The 16,043-nt window shown below is 47.3% G+C and overlaps 1 protein-coding gene across 1 annotated transcript in view; it reads right to left on the bottom strand.

Annotated features, from left to right (window-relative positions):
• ADAM23 (ADAM metallopeptidase domain 23) overlaps window positions 1-16,043 on the bottom strand; it is a 206,767-nt gene that overhangs the window by 537 nt on the left and 190,187 nt on the right. The gene's annotated exons all lie outside the window — the stretch shown is intronic.

Genomic DNA, 16,043 nt, shown 5'->3' with positions numbered 1-16,043 from the left:
CAAGCGCCCCCCTCTCCCGTTGACAGTGCCAGCGGCATCTGTGGGAGCTCTGCACTTACTACCGCTGGGCTCCTGCCGCCACCAGCTGGAGACACACACCGTTCATGCTCTCCACTAAATTGTAATTTAGGTGATTTATGTCAAGGGAAAAGAAAAATCACATTAAGATATTCCTATTACTCCTACTTCTCCTGAAATATTTCTATTAATCACAAATATTTCCACAATTGATGTGGAACAAAGAGAGAATGTCTATGTGTGTGTGTGCATGGCATGTGCATGTGCAAACCTGGAATTAAAATGTGTGGATAATACAAAATTCAGATCTATGTAATGCATGGTTTTGTGACAATTTTCTGTTGAATTAAAATTAAAAAATGACATGTACAGTCAGTAATTATTGGCTGCAAAAGGGAAATTTTGAAATCCAACTTCCCATCAGCTGTTGCTAAAAGATTCCATCTTCTTTGCAGATTAATTTTGACTAAGAGTATATATGCATGTGTGTACAGTAGTATAACTGAGGGATGACCAAGGCAGCAGCTCTGGCCACAACCTTGGGGGGGGAGATATAAAAGCAATGGGCCAAGTTCACAGATGATGCCAAATTATGGGGGAGGGTGGTCACACCACAGGACAGGCTAAGGATACAGGCCAACTTGGACATGCTCTCAAGGTGGGCCGACCAAAACCTGATGGCCTTCAATGCAGAGAAGTGCAAGGTGCTGCACCTTGGTAGGAAGAACCCTCAGCATACTTACAGCCTCAGCAGTGCTATGCTCACTAGCACCATGACCGAAAAAGACTTGGGGGTCTTGATTGAGCCACCCCTGTGATGCTGTGGCTGGCAAAGCTAACCAAATTCCAGTGTGCATCCACTAATGCCTCTCAAGCAAAACCAGGGAAGCCATCTTCCCACTTTACTTGGCCCTGGTGAGACTGCATCTGGAGTACTGTGTTCAGTATTGGGCCCCCCCACTTCAGGAAGGATGTCCAGAGGAGAGCCACTCATATGATCCAAGGCCTGGAGGGAAGGCTTTATGAAGAGAGGCTGAGGGACTTGGGACTCTTCAGTCTGGAGAACAGAAGGCTCAGGGGGGACTTGGTGGCAGCTTACAATTACATAAGAGGGGTATATCAGGACCTGGGAGAACACCTGCTTACCAGAACTTCCCAAGGGATAACAAGGTCTAATGGCCATAAACTCCAGGAAGGCCAATTTAAACTAGACATAAGAAAACAATTCTTTATGGTACATGTGGACAGGGTCTGGAACAAACTCCCTCCCCAGAGGTGGTGCAAGCACCTACTCTGGACTCCTTCAGAAAACAGGTAGATATATTTCTGGCTGGGGTCACTTGATCCCAGCTGACTTCCCACCTATGGCAGGGGGGCTGGACCCGGTGATCTCATAAGGTCCCTTCCAGCCCCTAATGTCTATGAAATCTATGAACTGTTCCCACAGTAGCAGCTAATTTAAGGATGCCCCAGGCAGAGCTGTGCTTTGGTTCTTCTGTGTGTGTGTGCACACATGTGTATGCACGTGTGTATTGAGGGGGTAAGATGTAATCAATTTACAAACAAAAAAATCCTACTAAATTCTTCCATCAGATGATCATGGATTATATAAGTATTTCTATTTGAAGTAGTAAGTAACATTTAAGAACCCCATTTCTGCCTGCCACATGTTGACCATAGTTCATAAATGTGTAGTTTTGCTGGGTGATCAAAGTACTGCAACCAGTTATATCACCTGTCAGTGTCCTGCAGGAACAGCTGGATAAAACAGGTCTCTTCCAGGTCCCATGGAAACAGCCATTTCTTGTTGTCCATGGCTATGGAAGGTCCCTTGGACAATACAAACAGTGCCCTTTTGCTGCACAAGGGAAAGGATGAGGTTCAGCTAAGCTCTAAGGGGCAGGATAAGAAGAAGGCTCTCCCTGAATACCAGTGTGGAAGGGGCTGCTACATGGATCTTGCCTTCTTTGCTGAGTATATTCTAAGAACTTCCATAGAAGGGCTCCACAGTGTTTGCAGTAGGATCTCACTTCCATATCTAGTCCTGCTACTTTGGTTTGGTACTAAGAAAGATGGAGAAATGTAATGCTCCAAAGAGCTTTATTGTAAATCTGTAAACTGGATGTTTGGTGAAAACAAATTGTTGATTTGATATCCTTAAGACTAATATCTTATATTTATTAACAGGAAAGAGGAAGCATAAATGTCCCCTACTCTACCTTGCCACCAGACATAGAGGGACTAAAGTTTATAACTTAAAAATATATATATATTTAAAGTGTTAATGCCTGGCTAATAAAACTGGATTGTGGCTACAGCTATCCTCATCTTCAGGTCCAGCAAAGATGCCCATCTCTCTTCCATGAAACCCTATTGCTAAAGAATGGCTTTGACAGCACCATTTCTGCTCCATCTCCAGAAGCAATACTTTCAGCCTGTTCATGTGCAGCTTGCAGCCATGTGCAATCTACCACAGCCTGAAGATGCAGAGAAGCACATATCCACCACCCACCTTAACTCTGAAAGACAGACACAGTCGATTTCAAATTCAGTCAGCTGCAAAAACTGAGTCTACAGTGGTCTTCTGAGAGATGCTTACCTGGCCTGTCTTCTGTTTTAATGACACGCTTTGCCTGCTAAAATAATTGGGACTCCCCTGTATTTTCTGTGCTCTGGTCTTTACAGGCTTTTTCTTCAACTGGATTTTCTTCTCCATATACTCTACTCTATTGGCCCAAAATCTCACTTCAATATTCTGCTTTTCGAGGTATCGGTGCCAAGTTCCTGTACCCACAAAAACCAATAGGTGGCAAACTGGCTCCAGTGGAGCACCCGGGGGGGTGGTGGACGGGTCGATGCCGACCTGGGAGGGTGAAGGTAGCAGAGTCCCCCAGGGCTTGGTCCTTGGGCCGGTGCTGTTCAACATCTTCATCAACGACCTGGACAAGGGTGTGGAGAGCACCCAGTTCAAGTTCGCTGATGACACCAAGCTGTGGGGTAAAGTGAATATACCAGCAGGCAGGGACCGCATCCAGGCAGACCTGGATAGGTTGGAGAAGTGGGCGGATCTGAACAGGATGCAGTTCAACAAGGACAAGTGCAGGATTCTGCACCTGGGGAGAGGGAACCAGCATTATGGTTATAGGTTAGGGGCTGACCCTCTCAGCAGCACAGAGGCAGAGAGGGATCTTGGAGTCATGATTGACTCCAGGATGAATATGAGTCGCCAATGCAATGAAGCAATAGGCAGAGGCAACCACACCCTGTCATGCATCAGCAGGGGCATCACTAACAGGTCCAGAGAGGTCTTGCTCCCCCTCTATGCGGCGCTGGTCAGGCCGCAGCTGGAGTACTGTGTCCAGTTCTGGGCGCTGCACTTCAAGAGGGACGTGGGGAACCTGGAGAGGGTCCAGAGGAGGCCACTCGTATGCTTGAGGGCCTCCGTGGTCAGCCCTATGAGGAGAGGCTGAGGGACCTGAATCTCTTCAGTCTCTGGAAGAGGAGACTGAGGGGGGAATCTTGTGGCTGCCTACAACCTTATCAGAAGCCAGCAGCAGGGACTGGGGGAAAGTCTGTTCACCAGGGCCCCCTTTGGAGTCACCAGGAACAATGGCCACAAGCTGAGGGAGAATAGGTTTAGGTTAGATATTAAAGAGAACTACTTCACTGTAAGGGTGGCCAGAGCCTGGAACAGGCTTCCCAGAGGTGGTGCTCTCACCTTCCCTGGAAAATTTTAAGAGGAGACTGGATAGGCACCTGGCTGGGGTCTTATGACCCCTGCCACTCCCAGTGCTCCCTCCTGCCCATGGCAGGGGGTCAGACTAGATGATCTGTCTAGGGCCCTTCTGACTCATTGATTCTATGAATAGGTCTTACAAGGTCTTGTAGCTTGGTCTCAAGGGAGCTAAAAATTCTCTGTAGAAAATTTAAAATATATATTTCTACTCTGTACATCTGCTTTATTTTCCCCTTTATCAGATCGAGTTTAGTAATTATTGGTCCTAAGCAGTTTAAATACCCATCTTGTGGACTGCAAAGTAAACATGTCTAAGATCTTATATTTATCTTTTGTCTCAAGTCCCATCTTTTCTCCCAGTTTCCTCAAAGACTCTACTATTCTTTATACTACAGTTCTCTCTCCTATGATAGACAAGTCATCAGTCTAATAAAAGGCTGATGGAGGCTATTTAAATTCACACCATCCTGACAATATCACAATGATAAGGCCACATTAGAGTACCAAGGGATACTGCATCCCACACTGACGTGAAATCTGTGCCCCATTTGCCTTGAGTGTGCTGTTGACTCCTTTTATTAGACCAACTAAAAATTGCAAAAAAAAAAAAAAATCTTTTTCTTTAAGCTTTTAGACACATACCCCCTTCCTCAGGTTCAGGGAAAATTAAAGATGGTAAAAAGTCCCTTTAGATAGAAAATAAACTTCATTTTTGCACAGAGGAAGGTGAAGGTGGAAGTCTATTCCTCTTTTCCCTGAGCCTGAGGAAGGGAGGGTGTGCCTAATAGCTTGCAGAAAACCACATTTTTTGCTATTTCTTAGTTGCCCTAATAAAAGGTATCATTTCTGAACCAACTGTTCTAGAGTTCTGCATTTCTTTTTCCATCTCAAACCAACATGGCTACCAAAATATCCTTGACTCCTTACTTTTGAGCCACAGACACAAATGACCACATGGCAGGAAGGCAGGTGTTTGTTTCATCAAAGGAAGGGTGTCTCAAGTTGGATAGCTTAAACAAAAAAGGGGCCAGACTGTTGAGAAATCCATTGGCCCGCTAGCTTGGGTTTGAGTATAAAAATACCTCTAACATTATCCAGTTAATAAAAGCAATTGTTAAGAAGCTCTTGAGTAAAATTTGAGGTGCGGGGAGAACTTCAACTATGGCAAAGCAGGCAGAAACTGGGAAAGGAGAATGTTTAGGACTTCTACATATCGCAAACACTTCAAAATGTAGTGAAGCAATTAGAGAAGTACCACAGCACAATCTTGCAAGGCATAGGATGATGGGAAATAGGTCTCTCAAAACTTACCAAATTCATATTTTTACTTATTTATTTTACAGTGAAGGAAAGATTATAGCACTTCAAACAGGAGCAGGACACAAGGCAAGTAACTGTTCATTTTGAAGCTAGCAGTTAGCCTGAGAAGGCAGATTTGAAATCATCTCATTTTGACCTAGTGTATATAGGCTCCCAGTGATAGAATAAAAGCTAGTCTTTGAAAATAATACTTCATTTTCGTGAGTGACCGCAATATTGAAGGAAAGGACGATAAGTGGAAACAATCTATAGGGAATGAGAATTTCATGATATAGCTAGTGACAGTGAAATGAGATTAGATGTGGAAAACTAAGACAAAATGAACCCTAGGATTCTTCATGCCTGTAAATATACATGGGCAGCCAGAAGTGCAGTTCCTCTCCAACAGATTGGCCCTTCTTTTGTCAGTTCGAGACAAGACTATCCTTCATATTGTAAGTCTAAGAGGAAGTAATTATGAACATTGAGCACTATCCTGTGAGAGGTGTTAAAAAAAGCAAAATTCCCAAGCCATATGCAGAATCTTTGTAGCATGGGGAGCGTGAGTGGGGCTCATGCCCCAGGGGTGCTGCCTAAGGGGAGGGGTGCCAGAACATTGTTGGGGAAAGGTACCTAGGGCTACTGCTGATCTCCCTGCTGCCTGCCTCTATGACACACATTTCTGGCACAGTGATGGGGCACTCTCCTGCAATTCAAATCCATATTGCCCATTTCCTTTAGGCTGTTTGGGGGTCAGGAAGGAACAGAACCTAGCTTTTCCAAATCCTGAACATGGGTTTTGACCCTGAGGCTATTGTAGAAAAGGTAAGCACTGCTATCATCCCCTTTCCCTGTCCTTTAGGAAGGAAAAATGTAACTTTGTTCATTTCTTTTAGGTGTCTGTAATTCTGACCAGGCAGAAGTATGAACCTGAAATCTCATCTGTAGTTGCTGGCAGAAGTGCAAAGGGGGAGGAAGGGAGGGGGAAATCCATCACACTCAATAGATGCCATTCCCCTATTAGCTAGATCTGAGTACCTCTCCTTCAAGGTGCAGGAATAATCCAGCCACCGTGCAGGGGGCCAAAGTAGATAACTCCAATCTTAGGGGTTCATGTTAGGGGGCCAGGCATCTCAAAGCTGGGTAATGAAGCACTTCCTGGTTCCAGCCCCAACTCTCTGTATACTGAGGATAAAAGGATATTATTGAAAACATTTGGTGCATTCTGGGTCACATATCTTCACTTTCTTTACTTCCATTCAGGAAACATGGAAATACAGCTATGTAATTTGATTGTTGTAGGTCATATACTGGTATCTGAAAAGCTATATGATATGAGAGAATTTGAATTTTCTGATTAAAATTAATCAGACGGCATAACTGGCTGCTTGCTGCTCAAAGGTTACAGTATCAGGCTACAACTGTCTTCCAACAAATAGGCAAAAAAACCAAAGACATTTTTTCCTCCATCAAATCTAGTAATCTAGGTTGTTCTTAGGAACAAAAGCAGAAAGACACTTCAGACAGAAGTGTGATCTTTAAGCTGATCGTGTCCTTTTTCTAAAGGCTGTTTTTTGTGGGGGGGGGCAGGAAGCAATCAGGCTTGTGTGATATTGATTAGCCATTGTAACACTTCCGTGCTGGAAATTCTTGTAATTCTGTTTCTCCGAACTAGCCAAAGAGGTAAGGACTTTGGGCTTTGGTTTAATTGATGACCTAACAGTAAGAGGTTAAAAAACAAACAAATCACAAAAAAAAAAAATCCCCAAAACACAATCCTTCCAAGAAAGGGACTGATAATAAGGGAGATGGAAAAATGTAATCTTAGCAGTTTTGTTGGTGTAAGGGTGGGATAGGGGAAGGAAACCAGCTCATGTAGGAAAGAAAAAACTCACGGACCTGAAATCTCATGGGGAGGGATATGGTGTTGTGATGAACTCCATTGTGGCCCCTGCTACATGTTACATATACATTAATTCTGCAATGGTAATGGTTAGTTGTGCAATAAATTTAGACAAGCCACAAGTGCAGTCATTATCACACAATTAACTGGTGAATCGTGCAATTAATTTAGACTGGCCACACACTCATAGTAACTATTGTGCAATTTAAAAAGACTCTCCAGCTACAAAGAGAGCCAGCCACAACCAGCTCTCCAGTTAGACTTGAAACTAATCACCCTATAGATGATTTCTCACCAGCTTGAATGTGAACATGTAGCTGGGCCCTTTTCAAGAAGCAAGGCACAGAGGGACCTCCAGAGGTCATGTCCAGCCCCCTGCCTGAGGTAGGATTAGTCCTCTCCAACCATCCCGTAGGTTGCATTCAGATTTTGATCCTATTTTTCAAATCCCTCTTATTTACAAAAATGAGAAACAAACAGCTTTCCCTAAGTGCTTACACTAACAAATGTTCTTTGGGTAAATCGGATATATCTTTTATAAATAAAAGCAGAGTTCCAAGCCACTCTGGTCATAGTTCCGTCTTTTTACTTGTAACTGTACTGCTGCCTCCTCCCTGAAGTTAAGAAAAGTCATCTAGTAGCAATACGGGCTTTGTAAAAACCTTTTTTTAAAATTTGCTGATGAAAAGTGCTCCTGCCAGCAACACTATGTCATGGCTGGCAGGATCAGACTGGGAGTCACACCTGGAAGATGAATCCTCCAACCTTCAATGTTGCATGCGATTGCTTTTTCCTTTAGACCAATACACCTGGATACCTGACACAAGGCTGTATGTGGGTTTTTTGTTGTCGCTGTTGTCATAAATAAAAGATAATTGGAGTTACCCGAAGAACCTCGTCTGCCTGCGTCTTTAGACCAGCACGGCTACAACCTGCCCCCCTGTACCACAGCAAACCCCGCTTCGCAAGCGTTTGCAGCCACTGCGTTTGCACTTGCGAGGCAAAAAGCCGTTTCCAACCACGCAAACAACCCTTCCTCGGCAGGACCTTGTTTTGTGCAATGATCACCGGCACTTCCCTTCCTTTCCTCGGGGCAGAGTTTGCAATGGCCGTGCCTATCCAGTAAGAAAACTCTTGCAACTGGTAGTTCCAGGATAAAAACTTTCCCGAGCGGAACTGCACCGCCTCTGAGCTTTCGGGGCACGCTCCGCAGGGGCATCCACGCGCAAACCTGCTCGGGTTGTGCCCACGGGGGCCTCGTCCCGTCCCCGCCCCGCCCGCAGGGAGCCTTGGCCCTTCTGGCCCGAGTCCCGCCAAGTAACTCCGCGCCCTCAGAGCCGGCGGGGACGAGGCGCGGGCGGGAGGGACCCGCCGCCGCTGCCCAGGCTGAGGGGGCTGTTGGCGGGCGTGGGGCAGCGGAGCCCGCTCCGACGGGGCGCGCGGGAGGCAGCCCCGCCACTCGCCCCCTCCCCGCGGGGCCGCGCGCGCGCGCGCGCACTCACTCACCCGCCTCCCGGACCCGCCGCACGCCTGTGGCGGCTCCGCGACGGCTCCCGCGCCCTTTAAAGCCGCGCGCTGCGTCTCTCGCCTGCGCGTCAAGGCTGTCGGAGGAGCCCGCGCCGCCCCCGCCCGCCGGCCCGCGCGGGGGGCTGCCCCCCCCCCAGCCGCCCGTGACAGGGCAGGGCTGAGCGGCTGTAGCTGCCCTGGGTGCTCCTTGGGCTGCGCCCAGTCCACAGGCAACCAATGGGAAACTGCCCCGTGTCAAAGGACGCCTCAGGACGGCTCTGCCTCACACCAGGCCCCTTCTTCAAACTCAACTGCTGGGATCCCCGTTCTCCCCCACAAAAAATAGGGGGGCTTTCAAGCCACCTTGACCCTGCCCCTAGGCTCATCCCACATTTGGACTGTGGGTCCAGAGGCAAGGTGGGCTCTGCCTCTTCTGTCCCGTGCAGAAGGGGGTGGGTGGTCTGCAGTTTAGGGGCAAATGCCCCATTTTTCTCTTGCCGGCCCATGGATTCCTGCTGGTCCCCCCAGGACTCTGTTGTCCTCACAGATTTGTTCCAACCCGTAACTTGATTTCATTGCTCTCCTTCCTTGGGAGCATTTTATCAAGCATGGGATCAAGAACATTTGCTTGGTTTTGCCCCAGGAGAAATTCTCTTCCTAGACCTGGGAGTGCTTAACTCGGGGATTGGAGAGAAATGAGTCAATGCTCCAGGGAGAATCCTGCTAGGCGTAGGATATTGTGCGAGGGAAAGACTCCCCGAGCCCAGCATGCCCTGTCCCCTCTGTATCTGAGCATTCAGATTCTGTTTCTGGAGGAGTTTTTCTTAATAGGATTCATCACCCCTCACCTCCTACTGGGAAAGGAAAATAAATATAGTTGGCCAGCTTATTTGTTTAAAAAGAGTTCTGCCTGCTTTGTTTTTTTTCCTGCCCCGGCTCCAGCTATGAATGGGCTTCTTTTTCCATTGCAGGGTGTTATTCAGTTGCACAATACTGTACCCCTGTATGGACTCGCTCATCAGACAGCAAACTAGTGCCTGCTACAACGCGTCTTGTGGCACGTTGCTCCCCACTCCACTCCCATGCTTGCCAGTACTCAGTAACATTGCTCCCACTCATCTCTGCCGCACAAATGCTGAGGGGAACTTACTAGCCAAACTCTGAGATAATCCTACGTTGCCAGTGCACTGGGACATAAACCAATAGCTTGGCTCGCCTCAAGATACCCAGTATGGTCTACCCTTTCAAAACCCTTTGGCTTTTCCTTAGTCAATGTCATGAAGAAAGGTCAGCACAAGCATCAATCAATCACCACATCATCTCCGACCTTACAGTCAGCCCACCGGGATTTAACTGGCTATGCTGCTATTGGGCACTTCTCAACCATTTTCAAACTGGACTAGGTCACTGTGCCTCAAATCCATACCAATGGCGTCTTCACAATGACAACACATGTCCTTGTGGGCAAGTTCAAACCATGTCCCACATCGTTGATTGACTTGTGTCCATTTACAGCAGAGGCAGGCAATTATTTTGGGTGAAGGGCCGCTTACTGAGTTTTGGCAAGGCATCGAGGGCTGCATGACAGGAAGCCAAGGGCAGATACATACTAACTTTTACAATTTTTTAGGGCCCCCATGGGCTGGATAGAATGGCCTAGCGGGCCACAGTTTGCCCACCCCTGATTTACAGTGTTACATAGTGGCCTTCAGGCTCTGCAACAATATGCAGAAGCCACATACACTAAATAACTAAATCACACAGTGTGACATTTCCCCCAGGTAGTCTATGTCTATGAATATCCTACCTTATGACTGGATATAATTCAGGTGCCCTGTAGATTATATCCAGAACACTCCCAGGCAATGGAATTTTGCTTAGAAAAGTTTATCCTTGAGCTACCAGTTGGAAGAATATACTGACTGGGCACAGCCATTGCAGACTGTTCACCAAGAAAAGGGAAATTAAGTGCTGATTAGTGCACAAAAAGTTTTGCCAAGGAAGAATTGTTTGCATGTTTTTAAACAGCTTTTGCATCATTAGTAGTTGCAGCTGCCTTAGGTTCACTCTCTGCAACCACTCAGGAGTCGGATGTATTAGTGTAAGCACTTACGGAAAGCGGTGTTTAGTCCTTGGCTTGCACAGGTATCTGCACTAGATGTGAGATTTAAGCTTAGTTAGGCTCCAGGGGCACTAGTGCACATGGCGCTATTATCATGTACACGTGAGGAAAATGTTATTTTGTGTGGCTGAATGGTGTCACATTGCACACGTGCAAGAGTTTCGGGGTTTTGAAATGAGTTTGCATTGTTGCAAACTAAACTATAACAATGCAGCTGCAGGAAAGATGGCCAGGCTTCACAGAAAAGAAGAATCAGGCCCCTTGGCACTTCTGCTTTCTGCAGGCTCCTGTGGTTGGCAGGATTCCTGGGGCCACCCGGAAACAGCTTGGTTTGCCCCTGAGGCAGTGCAGGAAGGCAGCAGGAGGGTGTCTGGGTTTGTTGGTGGCTGGAGAAGACAGCGGAGACAGTGCATGAGGAGCTGGAAGCCCGGGCAGGTTCAAGGAAGCATTGGATTGGGCACCCCTGAGCTGAGGCAACACCCAGCCAGCTAGCAGCCTGCCCCAGCACCCTGTGCACTGTCCCCACCACCTTCTCCGGCCACCAGCAAACCCAACTGCTCTCCTGCTGCCTGCCTGTCCCGCAGCCAGGGATGGAGCTGCTGGTGGGCTGAACAGTCCCTGAGCTGTGGGGGCCCCGGTCCTTCCCTCCACTGCAGTGGCACCCCCCAGGGCTGCCGGGGCAGGCTGGTAGTGGGCTGGCTGCTGCCCCAGCTTGGGGTCATAGAAGAGTTGGATTGGGCCAGGTGCTGCCTCCAAGCTGGGGCAGTACCCGGCCCACTGCCCACCCAGGCAGCCCAGGGGCAGGGATGCCACCACTGTGGAAGGAAGGACTGGGCCCCCCGCACAGCTCAGAGGCTGCTCATCCCCCTTGGCAGCTTGCCCCCTGGCTGTGGGCAGGCTCTGGCTCCAAACAAACAAACAAACAAAAATGGTATCAGACCCCTCACCGTACCATGAGGGAAAAATTGAACTGGTGGGTTTCAGTTAAAAACCCAGTTTCAATTTAGGGGGCATAGAATAAAACCCTGATGACTACACCCCTGTCATATGTACAAGTACAGCTATATATGCCTAAATTTGGGCATATGTATTTTGCTGAATTGGGCTTAACACATACAACTCTTACAGGTGAAATCCTAGTCAACTGAAGTCAGCAGGACCTTCTAGACTTCACCAGGTCCAGAATTTCACCCTTTGTGTTTTAAGTCCACCCTAGTTAGTCTATAAGGTGCAAATCTACCCTGCCTTCTACCATCCTTATTCAGCCAGTACCTGGAAGGGAAGAGTGTCAAATGCAAAAAGGGGAGTTGTCATATATTCCCAATTATACCTGTTGACATTTTTACCCTCAAAGGAACTCTAAAAACTAAGTGCTGATTTATATTCCACTGAATATTTTTTGAGAGCTTCAGTGAATCAGAAGTCATGGCTAATCCAAAGCTTTCTGAAGTTAGAAGGGGGTTTCTTCATTAATTTAAGAGTGCTTTGGAGCAGGTCCCTACTCAAAGTATACAACGTTCATATCTCTGTTTTGACAAAACCCCAACCAAACACAGATGTAATTTCAAAGCAGAAGTGTTAAGAATAGGGGAAAAATGATGAATAATTTTCAACAATAAATTTGGGGAAAGCATCATCTGTACACAAGTATTCTGTGCCCAAGAAAAGCTAAATGAATCAACTTACTTACTAAGATTAATTTGTTCCATCCTTCTAACGAATCAGGGCAGTATAACTTTTGAGAAAGATACTGTGTATAGGGGTCCTAATTTTGCAATATCTTTAAAAGATCTACAAGAGTGCCTAATGTGGATATGGATATATGTTTTGTAAACTCTTTGGGACAGGGTATATGCTGCGTGTTTCATTACATGTACAGTATATATAGTGTCTACACAAACAAGCCAGGAGCACCCAGGCACTACCACAACATTTTTTTTCTGAGCCATTTATGTGTGTCAATGTCCTGGTTGAATATACATTAAATACTGCATTGAATTCATTAGGTATTTACTTAAGCATTTAAAACACAGGTGGGCAACTATTTCAGGCGGAGGGCCACTTACTGAGTTTTGGCCAACTCAGTGTGCTAGTGTGACCAAAGAAAGCAGGGAACTACATTGACACTATAAAATGGCAGCGGACTCTACCCTCTCCCACCTCTAGCAGAGACTAAGGCAGACACTAGCGGTTGATAAAAGGACCGGGAGAAGGCATAAGTCCTCTGAGTTCCCACAGGCCATGGGGGTCGGGGAAGATGCTGAGGAACTGGGGCTGGAGGGACTCATCCCTTGCCACCTGTGAGCACTGGGATCTCCACTCCAGCCCCTAAAACCACTTGCTGATTTCCCAAGGACTTTCTGAACACCTGGCTGTAAGGAGACACTCTGCCCTCAGGATTATGTAAGACTTATGCAAGACTTTCTCTTGTCTTCTTGGTTTACATTTTAAGCTAGACTAAGCTGTGTGTGCTCTCACTGTGTTTTACTGGGATGTATCTTCCCTTAGGCAAAAAGTTTTGGTTGTTCTTTGTTGTGTCCTTGAGGTTGCAAATTGCTGTGTTCAGTACATGCTTGCTTCAGAGAAAGGACTATTCTTGTTCAAGGTTTTATGAATTCAGTGCCACTCTCTTTTTCCCCATCCAACCCCTCCTTAGCCTGGCAGTCTCCAGCAGGGAGCCAGGGCAGGTTGATTAGGGAAGGGGCAGTAGCCTGGCAGGCACTGCCCCCACCCTCCAGCAGACCTGAGCTGGGGTCCCCTGTGGGCTAGGGAGGGGATTTAAATTCCCACCCTCTGGCATAGGGGGATAGCATGTCCCCTCCACTGGAGCAGGGAGCGGGGAAAGCCTTGAAAGCCTTGGAGCTTCAATCTCTTCCCTTTGGCAGTGGCTAACAGGCTGGGAGGCATACTCTAGCTCTCCCCCCAGCCCCCGCCTCCCCCCCCCCCAGCTTCTGGCCAGAGCCACTGCAGGCATGTGGCTGCATTTCCTGAATCAAAAGTGAGTCTGTTCATTTGCTTCTCAGTTTAATCCCTGCATCTTAGACTAACTTGCAAGGACTGAATCAGTTCAGCCTCAGGCTTTTTAATGGTCTGTACTTAGCCCGTGTTGCTCTGAAGCAGTTTTGCATTGAGAGGCCTCCGCAGACCCTTCTAACCTCAAGTGGTATAGGTAAACCCTGAGAATGAAATTTGGGCCGCACAAACATCAATGGAGAATTTCATCATTGACTTCAATAAGGTCACAATTGAACCATGGGGGCCTACTAGTGGTGTCAGTGTCTGGCTCATCTAGAAGTATATCAACTCTAGGCTGTCTCCTCCATTTCCAAGCCAGTCTGGTCACAGCTCCATGTTTTTACTTGTAATTTTACTGCTGCCTCTTTCTTGAAGATGAGAAAAGTACTCCAATGGTAATATGGGCTTTAAAACCTTTTTTAACTTTCAGATGAAAAGTGTTCCTGCCAGCAAGGCTACATCATGACTAGCAGAATCATACTGGGAGTTATTCTACACAACTTGAAGATGAATACTGCAATGTGCAATGTTGCATGTGGGTTTTTTGTTGTTTTAATACCATGTTCACAGACAAGGCTCAGTCTGACCACAACTGGAGACAGAGTCCTCTGACTTTTGTTTACTCTTGGCAGGGGTGCTGCATGGGCAACAGCAATGCAACATGGGTTATATTGGGTTCCACCACTAGAAGATGAGGGAAATCTCTCTCTCTTCCCCTCCTTTCAGTCTCATCTGATGCAGATTTATTTTTCACTTCTGGACCCTTCTAACCTCAGTTTATGGTTGCTTCTTTGCCACCACTAACTGGTGCAACCTTTTGCTCAACCTTGTCCTAGGTAGACTCACTGATGATCCCTTTGTTCCTGTTTAGCTCTTCATTTCTTTACTAAAACTCCAAGCAAGGCTGCCACTTGAGACAATGGGATGTGATCTGGATACTTATTTAGCAGGAACTAATTAGAGTGAGGCAAGCTGCTCAGGTTGTTTGATAATGTTTCTGTTACTTAAACACTTCTGAAAACTGCCCATAGCACCAATGGCATCTGTGAGTTCAGAATACATCACTTCAGACACTGGTAAAGGCTGTCTTGTTCTATTTTACACCACATATAGACTGTTGGTAGGTCAATTAATGCCTTTTAGATTAATCTGAGGAAATAATATTTGAGTCGTTTGAATTAGTAGCAGCCACTTGAAAACACTGGGATGAATAAACCTTCAAAGATGTATTGTTTGCTGCTGTTTAGCAGCTGTTGGAGGCAGTGTGATAGGAACACAGGCTGATGAGTAATCTAAGATTTTTTTTTTGGCAGAACTTCTACTTCTTGACCTTTGCTATGTACAGCTGACAGTCTTTCCATCTTCTCATTGACACCAAGTATACTCTAGGTCAGATCCAAATATGGACTTAGGAGCTATGTAACAAGTTTGTCCCCAAGGATGGCTGTGGCATCCCCGAGTGGCCACTAAAACCTGCTGCAACCCAACTTCTAAGTGTAGTCTCCCCATCATTTCAATTGCCATGCCTTTATATATATATATATATATATATATATATATATGAATTGGGAGGCTGCCATGAGTCCTGGGGTGAACCTTTAATTGATATAGTCAGCCCTGCTCCTGAGGGGGGGTGGGGAGGCAGTGCAGGGTAGTGTGTGGTGGTGCTCTATCCCCACCCACCCACCCACGTGTACCCCCAGGGCCTTCCCAAGTACCCCCAGGGGTATGTTTTGACAACCCGTTCTATATAATCACCAGGGATCCCACAGAAAAACAGAGAAAACCACAGATTCCCCATTTTTATCAGAGAAAATGCAGATTTCCCCTTTTAAAAGAGAAACCTGCTGATTTCCCCCTTTTGCAAAGAGCTCTGCAGGCTGGCTGAGTTCCAGCCTGCAAGAGCTGTTTGCAACAGGTGGGGGGGGGGAACCCTCAACACTGCCTGGAGGGGAAGGGTGCGGCTCAACACTCGCATTTACCAGAGGCGGCTTCAGGCTCACTCTTCTTGCTGGAGGTAAGTGGGGTTTGGGGGTTGCAGGGCAGGGCTGGCGGGGAGCAGGCTAGAGGACATTTGCAGCTGGCAGGACACTCAGCCCAAGAGGGGGTTTGCAGCCTCCCCACTCCCAGCCAGAGTGCTTAGCCGGCTGCAACCCCCCCACCCCTGGCTGGAGTGCCCAAGCTGGCTCGGGCTGAGGGAGTGAGGAGGTTTGCAGCTGGCCAGGAAGATGGAGGGTTTGCAGCCTCCCCCACTCCATCAGCCCCCAGCCAGCTTGAGCACTCTCTGGCCAGGAGTGGGGGGTTTGTAGCCAGCCAGGCACTCCGGCCGGAAGCGGGGAAACTGCAAATGCCCCATCCCCCAGCTGGGGTGGCCAGCTAATTGGAAACCCTGGGTCACAGATGCTGTGCTGCCTGCTCTGCTGCCCTCCCCCAGGACCTCTGGA

This window comes from Crocodylus siamensis, chromosome 4, assembly GCF_052110815.1.
Source record: "Crocodylus siamensis isolate JL-2025a chromosome 4, ASM5211081v1, whole genome shotgun sequence".
In the NCBI taxonomy this organism is placed as follows: Eukaryota; Metazoa; Chordata; order Crocodylia; family Crocodylidae; genus Crocodylus; species Crocodylus siamensis.
The sequence above is the reverse complement of the archived record's forward strand: the minus strand, read 5'-3'. Positions and strand labels throughout refer to the sequence as shown.